Source organism: Panulirus ornatus, chromosome 2 (assembly GCF_036320965.1).
Source record: "Panulirus ornatus isolate Po-2019 chromosome 2, ASM3632096v1, whole genome shotgun sequence".
Classification (NCBI taxonomy): Eukaryota; Metazoa; Arthropoda; class Malacostraca; order Decapoda; family Palinuridae; genus Panulirus; species Panulirus ornatus.
The window spans coordinates 75,351,602-75,368,986 of record NC_092225.1 but is presented as its reverse complement, the minus strand read 5'-3'; the positions used below and the strand labels follow the sequence as shown (position 1 = coordinate 75,368,986).

General features: G+C 39.0%; 1 long non-coding RNA gene across 1 annotated transcript in view; it reads left to right on the top strand.

Moving 5' to 3' along the window:
* The first annotated feature begins 13,153 nt into the window (after positions 1-13,153).
* The window catches only part of LOC139757285 (uncharacterized), a 45,485-nt gene continuing 41,253 nt past the window's right edge, over positions 13,154-17,385 (top strand). Inside the window, exon 1 of the long non-coding RNA XR_011714565.1 lies at positions 13,154-13,289. This is a non-coding gene — a long non-coding RNA (uncharacterized lncRNA). The remainder of the gene's footprint in view (positions 13,290-17,385) is intronic.

Sequence of the window (17,385 nt, the reverse complement as noted above, 5' to 3'; positions counted from 1 at the left end):
GTGGCATGATTTTCTTACTCCTCTGCTGCTTCTGGGACAGATGATCAGTTACATCATTCACCTCTGCAAGGTTCTTGAGTTCGTATAATGTTTTGTTTTTGTAATTATCAGACTGATATTTTTGTTTGAATTGGGTCAAAGGATCAATAGGGTGGATTCAAATGGTTAATAATAAAAAAAGTACTGCTCACGAGTACTGCTACTGGATGTACTTTTCATAGATCATACTGTTACCACTATTATTTTTAAGGACCAGTACTGATACTTTTGCTGCCAGTATTGTAAAAGTACTGCTTGCCCACCTTTGCATTTACAATGTTATCATTATCACTTTTCTCCCCTTTCACAATTACAATAATAATTATCTAAATCATAATTTCAATTACAATTACAATATTTCTGTAATCAATAATATTTCAATTGAATTACAATTACTTCAACCCTGGTTGACCGTATCGGCACCCTGGTCTTGATGGTCAGGTCAACAAGACTTGAGTGCTAGGTACCTACACCACTGGTTCAAGTTTTAGGAGCAAAACCACAGATTTTAGATTTGTACACCATCGTCAGTAGGTAGTAACTGGTAGTCAGCCAATGACCAGGGAGGTATATTACCAGTACCACCTTCCTGGGTGTCAGGAGGATAGTGATGGCTGGGTTATGAGCCAGCATTTCGGTGGTTATCTAATGCACTACTCTGACCCAAGAAGCTGTCTTTTCTTGCCTCACCCACTCGTGGACTACTGGCATTCTGTCCACAAACATAAGTATTTTCTTGTCATGCATAACACTTGATAACACTTACTTCATTCTTTGTAATTCAAGATTTTCCTGTGGTTAGCTAGGAAAATGGTATGAGCAATAGAGAGTAGTAGGTAGGAACATTAAGCAGGAGCATTAGGTAAAAGTAGTAGGTAGGAACATTAGGCAGGAGCAATAGGTAGCAGTCACTCATAACATTAGGTAGGAGCATCTGCAAACTGCACTAGAGTTGCCCTCTGTCAGTGGCCTGTTAAGGGTGAGACACTAAAGGCTAAGAAGCAGCACAGGAGTTCACTAGATATGGAGACTCTATTGCCATGGCCATCCCTTTGAGGGGATTCCGTGTGGGAATAGGCATCAGAGATATAAAAATAGAAAAAGGGCTAAGTGCTGCACAAAGCAGGTTCAGCGACCATATGCAGCCTGTAGGTTGGGAACTATTGTGAACTAGTTGACACAATTCACTGATGTTTCTCTGAAGAAAGGAACAGAGAAATAATACTGTGGCTGACTGTCAGACTGCAATTTACTAACATTGTGTATGTAGAGCTGGGAATTTATTGGGATAGAGTTCGTATCATCCAAAATACATTAGTTATGTCTCAGACTAAGACCACTTTGGAAAAGAGTTTCAACAAGCAAAGTTCTTAGTTTTTCTCTAAATGTTTGCTTGATAACAGTGAAAATTATTATATAATAAAGATGATTTGATTTATAGGGTTCCTAAAATGTTGGCACCCTAAGGCATCTGTACCTCCCATTGCTTTATTATAAGCAAGCCCTTTTTCTCTACTTAATTTGCTCAAGATGGAGAACATGGATTGTGAGTCCAGAGACATGTTTTTGACAAGACCAAAAGAGTGGATACCTGTGTTTCATAGCCTTTGTCCAGGTATGATGGATGTACAAGAGCTTAGTATATTTTTTTATTATTTTGCTTTGTCTCTGTCTCCCGCGTTAGTGAGGTAACGCAAGGAAACAGACGAAAGAATGACCTAACCCACCCACATACACATGTATATACATACACGTCCAAACATGCAAATATACATACCTATACATCTCAACGTATATTTATTTTATTTATTTTGCTTTGTCGCTGTCTCCCGCATTTGCGAGGTAGCACAAGGAAACAGACGAAAGAAATGGCCCAACCCACCCCCATACACAATGTATATACATACACGTCCACACACGCAAATATACATACCTATACATCTCAATGTACACATATATATACACACACAGACACATACATATATACCCATGCACACAATTCACACTGTCTGCCTTTATTCATTCCCATCGCCACCTCAACACACATGGAATACCATCCCCCTCCCCCCTCATGTGTGTGAGGTAGCACTAGGAAAAGACAACAAAGGCCCCATTCGTTCACACTCAGTCTCTAGCTGTCATGCAATAATGCCTGAAACCACAGCTCCCTTTCCACATCCAGGCCCCAAACAACTTTCCATGGTTTATCCCAGACGCTTCACATGCCCTGATTCAATCCACTGACAGCACGTCAACCCCGGTATACCACATCGATCCAATTCACTCTATTCCTTGCCCTCCATTCACCCTCCTGCATGTTCAGGCCCCGATCACACAAAATCTTTTTCACTCCATCTTTCCACCTCCAATTTGGTCTCCCACTTCTCCTCGTTCCCTCCACCTCCGACACATATATCCTCTTGGTCAATCTTTCCTCACTCATTCTCTCCATGTGCCCAAACCATTTCAAAACACCCTCTTCTGCTCTCTCAACCACGCTCTTTTTATTTCCACACATCTCTCTTACCCTTACATTACTTACTCGATCAAACCACCTCACAACACACATTGTCCCCAAACATCTCACATCCACCCTCCTGTGCACAACTCTACAGCCCACGCCTCGCAACCATACAACATTGTTGGAACCACTATTCCTTCAAACATACCCATTTTTGCTTTCCGAGATAATGTTCTCGACTTCCACACATTCTTCAAGGCCCCCAGAATTTTCGCCCCCTCCCCCACCCTATGATCCACTTCCACTTCCATGGTTCCATCCGCTGCCAGATCTACTCCCAGATATCTAAAACACTTTACTTCCTCCAGTTTTTCTCCATTCAAACTTACCTCCCAATTGACTTGACCCTCAACCCTACTGTACCTAATAACCTTGCTCTTATTCACATTTACTCTTAACTTTCTTCTTTCACACACTTTACCAAACTCAGTCACCAGCTTCTGCAGTTTCTCACATGAATCAGCCACCAGCGCTGTATCATCAGTGAACAACAACTGACTCACTTCCCAAGCTCTCTCATCCCCAACAGACTTCATACTTGCCCCTCTTTCCAAAACTCTTGCATTCACCTCCCTAACAACCCCATCCATAAACAAATTAAACAACCATGGAGACATCACACACCCCTGCCGCAAACCTACATTCACTGAGAACCAATCACTTTCCACTCTTCCTACACGTACATATGCCTTACATCCTCGATAAAAACTTTTCACTGCTTCTAACAACTTACCTCCCACACCATATATTCTTAATACCTTCAACGTATATATATATATATATATATATATATATATATATATATATATATATATATATATATAGGGAGGTAAATGCAAGAGTTCTGGAAAGAGGGGCAAGTATGAAGTCTGTTGGGGATGAGAGAGCTTGGGAAGTGAGTCAGTTGCTGTTCGCTGATGATACAGCGCTGGTGGCTGATTCATGTGAGAAACTGCAGAAGCTGGTGACTGAGTTCGGTAAAGTGTGTGGAAGAAGAAAGTTAAGAGTAAATGTGAATAAGAGCAAGGTTATTAGGTACAGTAGGGTTGAGGGTCAAGTCAATTGGGAGGTGAGTTTGAATGGAGAAAAACTGGAGGAAGTGAAGTGTTTTAGATATCTGGAAGTGGATCTGGCAGCGGATGGAACCATGGAAGCGGAAGTGGATCATAGGGTGGGGGAGGGGGCGAAAATTCTGGGGGCCTTGAAGAATGTGTAGAAGTCGAGAACATTATCTCGGAAAGCAAAAATGGGTATGTTTGAAGGAATAGTGGTTCCAACAATGTTGTATGGTTGCGAGGCGTGGCCTATGGATAGAGTTGTGCGCAGGAGGATGGATGTGCTGAAAATGAGATGTTTGAGGACAATGTGTGGTGTGAGGTGGTTTGATCGAGTGAGTAACGTAAGGGTAAGAGAGATGTGTGGAAATAAAAAGAGCGTGGTTGAGAGAGCAGAAGAGGGTGTTTTGAAGTGGTTTGGGCACATGGAGAGAATGAGTGAGGAAAAATTGACCAAGAGGATATATGTGTCGGAGGTGGAGGGAACGAGGAGAAGAGGGAGACCAAATTGGAGGTGGAAAGATGGAGTGAAAAAGATTTTGTGTGATCGGGGCCTGAACATGCAGGAGGGTGAAAGGAGGGCAAGGAATAGAGTGAATTGGAGCGATGTGGTATACCGGGGTTGACGTGATGTCAGTGGATTGAATCAAGGCATGTGAAGCGTCTGGGGTAAACCATGGAAAGCTGTGTAGGTATGTATATTTGCGTGTGTGGACGTATGTATATACATGTGTATGGGGGGGGGGTTGGGCCATTTCTTTCGTCTGTTTCCTTGCGCTACCTCGCAAACGCGGGAGACAGCGACAAAGTATAATAAAAAAAAATAAATACTATATATATATATATATATATATATATATATATATATATATATATATATATATATATATATGTACATAATTCATACTATCTGCCTTTATTCATTCCCATCACCACCCTGCCACACATGAAATAACAACCCCCTCCCCCCGCATGTGCGTGAAGTGCATGAGCACTAGGAAAAGACAAAAAGGCCACATTTGTTCACACTCAGTCTCTAGCTGTCATGTATAATGTACTGAAACCACAGCTCCCTTTCCACGTCCAGGCCCCACAGAACTTTCCGTGGTTTACCCCAGATGCTTCACACGCCCTGGTTCAATCCATTGACAGCACATCGACCCCGGTATACCATATCGTTCCAATTCACTCTATTCCTTGCACGCCTTTCACCCTCCTGCATGTTCAAGCCCTGATCACTCAAAATCTTTTTCACTCCATCTTTCCACCTCCAATTTGGTCTCCCACTTCTCCTCGTTCCCTCCACCTCTGATACATATATCCTCTTGGTCAATCTTTCCTCACTCATTCTCTCCATGAGACCAAACCATTTCAAAACACCCTCTTCTGCTCTCTCAACCACACTCTTTATTACCACACATCTCTCTTACCCTATTATCACTTACTCGATCAAACCACCTCACACCACATGTCCTCAAACATCTCATTTCCAGCACATCCACCCTCCTCCGCACATCTCTATCTATACCCCATGCCTCGCAGCCATTGTTTTTTTCATGCTTGTTCACCTTCTTCCGTGTTTGTGAGGTAATGCTAGGAACAGATGAAAAAAAGGCTTCATTTTGCTCATCCATTCTACAGTTGTCATGTAATGCACCAAAAACATAGCCTCTTATCCATAACCAGGTCCCATAGACCTTACCATGGTTTACCCTGGCTTCTTCACATACCATGGTTCAGTCCACTATGTTGATCCCTGTAAACCACATTGTTCCAATTTACTCTATCCTGTGCACACTTTCACCTTCTTGCATGTTCTGACCCGTACCACTCATATCTTTTTCACTCCATCATTTCATCTCTATAGTTTGGTTTCCCATTCTCCTTGTCCCCCTCCACTTTTGACACAAATCCTCATTGTCAACCTCTCCTCACTCATTCTTTCCACATGTCCAAACCATTTCGGCATGCCCTCTTCAACTTTCTCAATCATACTGTTCCTATTACCACACCTCTCTCTTACCCCATAATTACTTAATCAACTCTCCTCGCACCACATATTGTCCTTAAACAATTAAATTCCAGTATATCCACCCTCTTTGAAACATTCTCATCTGTAGCCCTTGCCTCCCAACCGTACAACTCTGTTGTGACTACAATACTTTCAAATATAACATTTTCACCCTTCTAGATAGCAACCTTCCTTCAATACATTCCTTAATGGTCCCACAACCTTTGCCTGCCATCACCCACCCTATGACTCATCTCTGTTTCCATGGTTTTCTTTGCTGCCATGTCCATTCTCTGGTATCAAAGCAATTTACTTCCTCCCAAGTTTTCTCCACTCAGACTCTCACCCCAACTAATCTGTCTCTTCATACTGCAAAACCTAATAACCTTTCTTTTATGTATGTTTATTCAACTCCCTCCTTTCTCTCACTCTCCCATGCTTGGAAATGAACTTCTGCAGTATCTCACTCAAATCTACCACCTGTGCTGTGTCATCAGCAAACAACTGACTCACCAGGCCTCCTCAACCCCTACTGACAGGATACATGCTCCTTTCTCCAAGAATATTTTATTCAACTCCATCACCAACCTGTAAGTAAATTAAATCGCCATGGTAACATCACACACTTTGTTGCACACCCATCTTCACCTGGAACCACACATCCTCCTCTTTACATACTTGCACACGTCTTCTTCTCTGGATAGAAACTCTTCACTGCTTCTAAAAGCTTCCCTTCCACACCATACATTTATAAAATCTTCTACAAAGCATCTTTATCATTCCTATCATACATTTTTTCCAGATTCATAAATGCCACATATGAATCCTTCTGTTTCTGTATTCCTCACACATGTTCTTCAAAGCAATCACCTAAACTACACATCCTTAACCACTCCTGAAACCACATTGTGCCTTCCAAGTCTAATGCTCTTTGCATGTCAGCTCCTCCATTATCATTCTGTTTTACCACCTTCTCAATTACTATTTGTCCATACAACTTACCAGGTACACATCTTTTTCCCCCTTGTCATATACAATGGCACTCTACATGCATTCTGCCAATCCTTAGGCACCTCATCATAATTCATACATACAGAAATCTTTTACTAAGATTGTAAGAGGAAGTTTTCATAGGCTCACATATTTTCTCAGATCATCATAACCCTCCCAACTATCATTATCTATTATCATAAGAAAAAATAATGATGCAAATCACATTTCCCTACCTAAATCACTTCTGCTAAATTCATTGATATGCATTTCATCCAAATGCATAAGTTATTTCTTTGTTGCCCCTAAACAGGAACTTCACCTACATTACTTGGCCTTTGATATTAGTTTGTGCAGCCTAAAGAGCTTTCTTTTCAGGTTTAATTTTGGGAACATTAGTTCGGTAAGCCTGTCAATTTTTCCCCTTACAGTTTGGTGGGCAGTAAATACCTTTTCTGTGATAGATGGGTTACCTTACCCAATGATATTCTTATAGTGTTAAAGACTTGTAAAATGGGATCAGGAGTTCCTTTGATAAACATTGAAGTTTAGGTTGGGCTAGGTAAGTTAAGGTTTTATGTTTCGGAATGATATCCCACGAGTGTTATTCAAACTTTTTACCCTCGATCAGTTAAGTTATGGCTTTGTTAGATTATGTGGAAATATCCCACTAATGCTATTTGAACTTTTTACTGATTATTGCCCTGTAAAATGCATAGAATTAAGTCCTTGCCCTTCACTATTTTCACACATTTGGTCATGGCATTTTTTTTTGCATTTCTAACTGAAAATAATGAAAACTGTATATGGTATGTTGCATCATATTTCATTAATAATGTGATAAATAATCTATAGATTTTTCATAGTGTAGGTACGTTGATGGTAACACATGAAGCATGTCCAAAACGTTCTTTTGGGAAATATACTGTACAGTGCTGTGTGAAGTTGGGACAGTCTAGTCATGCCAAGCCTCCCACACTGAGCAGAAGACTCAATCAGTTGAAGTGTTCCATCTCCTGTATAACAACCATTCAGCACTTACAAAGCAAATGCATTGAGTATCATTGTCAGACATAATATTTCAACAATAATGATTAAGTTTTTTGCATGCAGTCATAGTTCATATATCAACCAATTTTATATATGTGAGTGCAGTTTAGCTCATGGCTCACTATATATGCATTTTCATATTCTTGGAGACATTTCTAGTTAATTTTGAGTATGAATCTGATGATGTTACAGATATGAATTTTCAATATTACATGTCAGCCGCTAGCTGCCTTAAGGCAGAATCTTAATGTTTGTAATATTGTAAAATGGCCTGTTATTAATATCACTTTATCAGATCTTGGTGATTTCTGCCTTCTGCATCTGCATCTCTACTTATGTGTAAATACATTTACAGATGTGATCTACTTGATAGATCAAACCTTACCATATACCATATAGTTTGGCTCTCTTATCATGATATATTATTGTGGGACAGTGCTCTTGCAATCCTCAAATCCTGTAGAAATGCGGCTGTTATCAGATTTAGACCCCATGTGACATTGTGTAATTAAGACAAGGAACTGCATTCCATGATATTTGACAGTGATCCTCAAAACATAGTCCTCACATATATTGGATCACTGTGACTTGCATACATCTCTCTCTATCTCTCTCTCTCTCTCCCTTAATAATGATCATTAATTGCAGAAGACTAACCAGATTTAAGGGTTCTCTGCAGTACAAAACAAAATACAGAAAAAGTGGACCAAGACCTACCCCTTTGTACAGTAATGTGTACATTTACAGAACTCACTAGTGAGACAGCAAAATTGAACGAAGTAGATTTACATATGTTGAGTGGTGCATAATGTATCAAAACTATACCTTTCAAGTGCAACATGTGCCAGTGGATACATAGTTGTGGAGACGGGCAAAAGTTAAGTTGAGCGACATGCTCAAAGTGAAGCTTATGAGGCCAAAATGAAGGCATTGCAGCCACAGACTAATCTCAGCTTCATTCCTCAAACTCAGTTCTAGGTATACATCAGAATATTGCTGTCCTTAGTATTTGTTTTGGTATATACAGCTTAAAGTCACACATATACAATGGGCAACCTGATTTACTTACGTTTTAATTCACTACTGCTAGCATTTATGGTAAACAAAATGCTGGGTGAAGGGTTCTGCTTTTAAAAGCTATGATTTAAAAGTTATGATAGCTGACTTGAAAGATATTGTACATGTAATTATTTGTTTTCATTGTTGTGACTTAACAATAGCAGTTTTCAATTGGTCTCCGTTCATACTTAGGAGTTTAATTATCATAGTTGCATTTGCTTCCAGATGTATTGATTTTAACTGACTTTTGCTGCAAGATTTTTCTTTGTTTTAGGTTACCAAAGACGAATTGAAAGTTACCAACTTTTTGTTACAGAAAAACTTTTCCCTTGCACTGTCTGATCACTTGAGACTGGTGTTTCCAACACCTTTCTAGACAGGAGATGCTCCCTCTGAAGATTTAGTAATAAAGAGACATCATTTGATGAATTCTTAGAGATATCTTTTACAGAAAATTGTGGTAACTTCTGGTTGTAATATCATTAATTTCTGGTGACACATTAGTACATAATGCTAAATAAATACAAATCAACATTAACCTCAATATGACTAGTTTATGAAAAAATTTAAATGTTTTTTAATTTTTTTGCCAACTGAAAAGGCCAGTCCTCCTAAGCCCAAAAACAGTTAACATCATGGTGAACATATGCGTACTATTTTTCCCATGTAGCAATAAGGGTATAGTAAGGGATTTCATTGCTGCCAGAGTTATGATTGCCTGAACACCACAGATACAGTAAATTGTTAATTTTCTTTTTCTTTTACAATGGAGACTCCAGTCACGGACAAAAGTCCACATCAAGGCTGTGCCTTGATTGAAATATGGAGAGGTTAATGAAAGGAAAAAGAGGAGACAAAGAAAAGTATTTACAAATTTTGAAGGAAGTGAAAAACCTGTATTAAAATGTGCCAGGTCATAGTTACTGGGAGAAACATGAGAGAGTAGAGAGTCCCAAAGCTTCAAGATGCTGGGAAAGAAATATTTATCAAAACCACTCTCTCTTGCGTTGGCCACAGCAACCACGTGGTCTAGCTAGTGGCAAGGACACACAAGCAGCCAGCTCTTAGGAGCAAAAACCAAAGTAATACCTATGGAAGAGGGAAGAAGCTATAATTGCTGCTTAGGGCAAGCAGGTCAGGTTCTGAAATTAGCCTAGGAGAGTTCAGAAGTCGGACTGCTTTCAACTCATCTCTGGCAAGTGAGGTTGCAGAGCCAGAGCCACCCCAGATGTGAGACCAGTACTCCTTGCAAGGAGAGATCAATCCTTTGTATAAACAGAGCAGATGTTAGGAAGAAAAGCAAATTCAACATCTAAACAAGACTCCCAGTTTCTTAGTGGTAGACTTACCTATTTTCATAATAAGGGTTTCCAAGTTAGAGTAGATTGCAGAGTAATACCAAGTATGTTCATCAAGTCAAGAGGTGGGATTACAGAATGGTCAAAGGTGAGAGGAAAGTTATCAGGAACTTTAAATAGAGAAAGGTTGAAACTGGGTCAGGGAGGTATCAAACTTCCATAATTTTTTCTTACCATGTCAAAGAATACAATTCTCTGAACCCCATTAATATGTGTATCTATTATTCTTTCTTCTTTTCCATAATTGATCACCGTTTCCTGCATTAGCAAGGAAGTGCCAGGAACAAAGAAAGGCTACATCCACTCACATCCATTCACTAGCTCCCAAATCCACAAATGGGCCCCACAGACCTTTCCATGGTTTACCTTGGACACTTCACATGTCCTGGTTCAGTCCAATGACAGCTCTTCAACCCTAGTATACCACATTATTCCAATTCTCTCAATTGTATACATGCCTTTCACCCATCTGCATGTTTAGGCCCTGATCTCTCAAAATCTTTTTTTCACTCCATGCATCCATCTCCTCTTCAGACATATATATCATCTATGTCAATCTTTCCTTACTTATTCTCTCTGCTATCTGTTTATATCTGTGATATCTGTTCCCTTTGGAAACTCCCTCAAGGGGATGGCCACATCAAAAGAGTCTTCATAAATGGTGAATTCCAGGGTCATTTCTTAGCTTTTAGTGCCTCGCTCATAGAAGGCCTTTGGCAAAGGGCAACTCTAGCGTAGTTTTCAGAAGCTCCTACCTGATGCTTCCACCAACTACTGTTACCAGATGTGTCTACCTAATGTTCCAACCTACCACCTCTGCCTAATGCTCCCACCTAATGTTTCTACTTACTGCTTCTACCTAATTTTCCTACTTGCTGCTCCTACCTAATTTTCCTACTTACTGCTTCTGTCTATTGCTCCTATCATTTTGCCAAAATGCAGGGCTAGCACTCACCACAAATATCTGTAGTTAGGAAGGAGCTGTGTGTGTTACATGTTTGTCAAGTGTTCTGTGTGACAAGGAGAAATTGCATATTTGTGGACAGAATGCCAGCAGTCCACCTCTGAGTGAGGCAGAAGAAAGAGACAGCTACCTGGGTCAAAGGAGTGCAACTTGAAAACCACTGAAGTACTGGCTCAATACAAAGCTGTCACTAACCCTCTCGATACCAAGGCAGAATGCACCAGTAATAAACCTTCCTCGTTAGTGGCTGTTTACCAACTACTACCTACTACTCATTCTCTCTATTATGTCCAAACCATTTCAGGACACCCTCTTCAGCTCTCTGAACCACAATCTTTTTATTTCCACACATTTCTTTCACACTTTCATAACTTAATCGATCAAAACCACCTCACATGACATATTGTCCTCAAACACTTCATTTCCAATGCATCCACCTTCATCTGCACAGGCTTATCTATACCCCATACCTAACGTTCATATAATCATGTTAGTAGTTCCATATCATCACACATACCCATGTCTGCCTTCCTAAATAACAATCTCTCTTTCCACACACTCTTTAGTGCTCCTAGAGCCTTCACCTCACCCACCCTATGACTCATTTCCTCTTCCATGGCTCCACTTATTGCCATGTCCTCTCCCAGGTATTAAAACACTTCACCTCTTCCCCTCCAAATTTTCTCCTCAAACTCATTATTAGCTTACCAGAAATTTCAGGGATTGGGTGATGCTGGGAGAGATTCATTGTCTTGATTTAGTTATAGATGTCAGATTCAACAAGTATCTCAACTCCTCTCACGCACTATGCATGAAGTATATTTTCCTTTCATGATCTGCTAGATTAAATTTGTGGCATGAGTTGAAGATTCTGGAAAAGTGAATTTATTGGTGATAACAGATGCCACTGTGCCATCAAGGGATAAGTTGAAGTAGAGCTTTTTAAAAAGTCTTGTTCTTGGTCACACACACATACACACACAAAAAAAAAAATCCTCAACTTTAGAAAGGAAGGGCGACTTTGCAGTCTTGTTTGTACAGGATAGCACAGTCTTCCGTCTTCTATTCTGAGAGGTAGCTCCATATGACATTCTTGCCCTGCTAATTTAGTGGTCAAGGCCCTATGCTCTGAGTGTACAGAGTGTGTAAGAAGGGTAAGTTCTGCCTATGGTGCAATTAGGTGAGGATGAGGTTAAAGGCTGGATTAGGTTAAGCATTGGCTCTGATTGCTCTCTTTACTATTGTATCCTGTGTATCTACATGGTGGGGTTTACTGGTGTTTGAATGAGTTTGACGGTAAGGTTAAAGATGAGTTTGAAGGTCAGGTTAGGATAAGCACTGGTTTGGATTCCTTTACACTTTATCTCATGTGGTAATGTGGTGAGATTGTGGGTGAATTAGATGCTAAGTTAAGGTGAACATTGCGCTGTGTTGCGACTATTCTCTGCAGAGCCGGTATCACTTCACGCCTTCTTGAATACAGTAATTGTGATTTTTGGATAACACATACGTAACATGAAAGAAAAGCATTTATTGAATAATTATAATCAATTTAGCTTAGTTTTTTTATAATCCTCACCTTATCTTAAACCTACTTTTTTTTTTTATCTTCAGAGTTCTTCCTTATGACATTATGACATTTATTCTATAATGCAAAACATTAGCCAAGGGGAGGCCTATGAAGATCAGGAAAAATGGGATGATTGATGTAAAAGATGTAAACATTTCTATAAATCAATAGAACCCATGAAGGTCTCACCCTACTTAAATATGAAGCCGATATTACATAATTTTTCAAAGTTGAAACTGAAATATATCAACGACACCCAAAAACGTCGAGTCAGCATGGGTCCAGGAGTATCCACCTGTACCAACAAGGGAATAATCCTCCAAGTACCCCACACCTTTGTAAAGGAGGCCCAACGATATTATGTAACGCCCCTTTTCTTTCTTCTAGAACCTTTTTAAGTGCTTACTAATACAAATCCTAAAGTTGGATAGTAATGAGCTCATAAAACAAGAAATGAGTTCATTTTGTAACGACATCAATGACGAACACGAGGGTGTCTGTTTCACATTTAATACTGGATTTAATGGGATTTTAAACACAAAAAAATGAAATCAGGTCAGAGCCTTTAGAAGGACCCCGAGACAGACAACACCTTTCCCCCCGCCACCCTTCCAGAATTGATGGAGTGGTTGAGTGCAGTAGGACGAAGTGAACACCCAGCCCGCTCTAAAGGTAAAAATTCTCATTTTTCAAACTTAATCGAAAATAAGGTAAATGTAGGCCTCTAGAGGAGACTGATATTTCATACAACTGAATTCAAACAGATACAGATTATTGGGTTGTTTATGATAGTGAAAGAAAACGAAATCATGGATTATTGTGGTGAAAAACACGGATTCTTTTTAAGATCTGTAATCTTGTATAGCGAAGGAGGTGCAAATAATGTTAGTCATAGACTTCAAGCGAAATACTTGTCATCTATGCTTAAATGTATTTGTTGTGTTTATTTTACTTCATTTGACGTTAAGACATTGACCACCAGTGTATATTTTCATTTGTTTGTGAAATCAGACGTATCTATATCATTTAGTTCATTAGATTAAGAACACTGAAACCTTTAATCATTTTGAATACCTGTATTAGATTACCTCTCAACCTCCTCTTTTCTAAGCTTAGTAGATTTAATCATTTGTCGGCTGTGATCGGTTTTCTTTCTCAGCTCTTCTCCATCCTCGAACCATTTTCTTTGTCTTTTCTCTAGTAGATTGACCAAAATGACCACTAATCAAGATGGAGATGCACAAATGACTTGTAATGAGTGAGGGTAATTTCCAGAGACATAATCAAAAAATCCTTTGTTCATCCTTTCTTACTGCTTCAATGCAGTGGCTTTAAGTCACCAGATATTATTATACCCAAGTCCTTTAAAACCTCACTGACCTTTTGTAGCTCAACAGAATTCACACTGTAGCTTGCCTTTTCATTTTTACTACCGATATGTGAAACTTATTGAAATTCATCTGCCACCTTAACGTTAGACCAGTACATGTTTGTCAGTCAGTCAATGAAGCTGCAGACGTTCAGTTTCTGTTGTACATGTATTACCCACAGAGTATCAACCGCAAATTTGGAGATCTTAAAGTGAAGCCCATTATCAATATTTATATGAGAAAGAAAACCGGTCCCAAGACAGAACCTTTTGTTACACCACTTGTTACCTCAAACCACTCTGGGGTTTGATCATTAATTACTACTTTATTTACCGTCAGTTAGCCCGTTTCCTGACAATTGGATTACAACCCTATCTATATCATGTGACAACTCTAGATTCTTTTGATTTCTTGAAAGTGTTTGCGTTACATTTACAAGTAACCATTTTCTCTGATCATACTATGGCCCTCCCCACTTTATATGATAGGAGTCTGTTTGATGTTGGTACTTTATCATCATTTTGAATTGCTTCTACAGTGTAAAGAGCATATAGTTATGCTCCATAACTTTCTATGCATCTGAAATGCTCCAAACTAGTGGCGTAGGAGATTTGAGCTTTGGTTGTATATACTGTAGGCAGAACTCAAACTCTTGTGTTTGGGTACACAGGAATCTTATGTCTGTTCAGCTGTATTTTGCATATTTGAAATTTTGAGTGAAAAAATCTTAGCATCTCTGTTTCAAGCAAGAATTGATCATTGTCCTGAATTCTCTCAGGATTTAGAGTGCTTTTATCAGCGCTTTTTGTGGTACTTCGTTTCGGAAACTTTAAGAAAGCTGAATTTTCTGTGGTGACTTTTAATCTATGTGGTTATACTTTATGCTTTATTTTCTGTTTTTTTATGATACAGGTCTTTATACCTAGTATTTGTAGTTCTCACTTGATTTCCGTCTGCCACTATATCCCCCACCCCCACGTCATTCCTTCACTTCTGAATTATCTTTTATTTATCACTTCAGTGAAAGCTTTCATTTTAGGTAAGCAATGTTGGGCTGATGACCCTCCTTCTTAAGGTGTTTGCTGCGACTCTGACCCCACCAATACACTTCTTCCAGTCGTCCTTGTACTTTAGTTTGCTGTCATAAGCAGGGATGGCCTTCTTATGACATCTTTTATTAAAGTTTCACCGTTTGATCAACACAGCAGATCTCATGACGGTTGCCCAAATTCCATATAGAAGTGGAAGGAGTATTTATGTTGATAGGCAAGGTTGATGTCAGCACTGTGCTTCAGAGGGTTTTAAAAGTAATTTTCTTTTCAGGCCTTCGAATTACTTCATGACCTTCCCCAACACTCAAAGGGGCTTCTGATTAGTTATAGGCCCTCATATTGATTAGGATCTTTAGTTGAGTTCCTATTATTTTAAGTAATGTCATGTAAAACTGTAAAATTATATCTTCAGATATTGAAAAAAGTTTTAGCTAATTCAAATTGCAATGTTTAGAGATATGAGAGAATATTATTTCAGGGAACAAACATCATTACAATTGGATAGTGACAGGGTTATATTTTTTACTACTTTAGATATGATAGTGTATTACTGTGGATATAAATGTATGGTTTACTGTACATCATGAATATGTGTACATACCCTCTCATTATCCTTGAGCTCTTCACGTCCATAATCCAATTGAGACCCTGTAGTGTATTTCCTATCCTAACTGTTATGGCGTGTTGGTTAGGATACAAAACAAATCTAATTTAGTTCAGAAAAGCACTGGGAGAGGGTGTTGCCTGGTTTCTAATCCTTTGGGCAGGGCACATTCCCTGAGAGGGGTAGACAGCATGCAGCCCAACCCTGCCGTTTATCCTTCTTGTAATGTTAAGGGTAAGAATGCTGACTTTAACTGGGGTATGATCATAGAATACAGCATCTAACAGGGTTAGCCAGTCAACAGCTTTTGATTAGGACCTTAGTGATATTAGTCTAATTTCTTTACCTTTTTGGTGACTTAGAAGTGACTGAGTTTCAGACAGTTATGGACTATTCACAGGGTCCACAGGTGAACAGAGATAAGTTTGTTAAAACTACTTTTAGTTTTTAGAAGATTCCCTTGACTAGCTTCACAAAGAAGCTTCCATTGCAAGAGTGCCTGGACAGTTGATGGTTTTGAATATCTTTTTCAACACATTTTGAAAATTTGCTTAGTTTTCACCAATATCTTTACCTAAGGTTTGGCTATAATCTTAGAAAATCAGAAGTCTTGCATTTTTGACCTTACTGGAAATTATTTTTTCTGTTGACGTGCTTCAAAAAGCATCAGAATTAGGAGATTTGGATCTATCCAGACATTTTTTTTCGCTGATGGCAGGTGTCTAGAAGATTGAGAAAAGATGCAAAAGTAGTTTATAAGCAGGCCAAAGAATCATGGTAATTCATCCACAGATAGGGTTGGTTGGATAATTTTGAGGAGCTCTAGGAATTCCATATAATGGTTCTGTCGTTGATTAGCCTCTGAGGAGAAAGATGCTACAGGTCGGAGGTTCCAAAATGAAATGAGCAACCTTGAAATAACTCGGTGAGTCAGTGGCTGATTTCATAAGTTTTTAGAATGTAGCTGGTTAGATTGATAGACATTTCAAATACAATACTGCTTTGTAAAGGAGACCGACATGGTCATGGGTAAGTTGACCAACCTTTTTTCATAGATTAAGAGGGCAGACATCGACTCAGTTTTTTAAATGGTCTTGTAGAAATGACAACATAATGTGAGACCAGCCAAGGTGCTGGTTTTTACAAAGAATGGTTATAGTTCTGTGTGGACAAGCAGATTAAACTAACACATTTATAAATGATCACAGAGGAAAGTGTCTGCGATCAAACTTCAGAAAAATGTGAGCCAAAAGTTTGGATCTTAAGGATGCATTCTGATATATTTCAGTATTCTGGAATGAGACATTGTCTGGCTATTTTGAGTTAGCAAGGTGTTTTGTGAGTGTCTTTTGGACTAAGTATAGTTACAGAGTTTTAACACCTTTCTAAACAGAATTAATATCATTATAAAGGTAATGTTGAAATATGACTTTCTGTTTACCAAAGAAGCATGTCTCTGGCAACATGCATGTTTCATCAATATTGTGGAAATGTTCTGTGTCAGAACAGAAGCATTCATGTATGGAGATCGTTTGGTACTCCTCAAATATGTTCACTTTGCTTTACACTGTACTTGGATCCATCTTTTATGGAATCAGCTACAGCCTCTTTAGTTTTAAGAATGGCCATCTTGTCACCAATCAGATTGTCTGTTAGGAAAAAATTCATTTTTGTAGAAGTTTATAGTTATCTAGTGATCTTACTAACCAAAAGAGTGGCATCATAAATGGTTATTTTTTTCT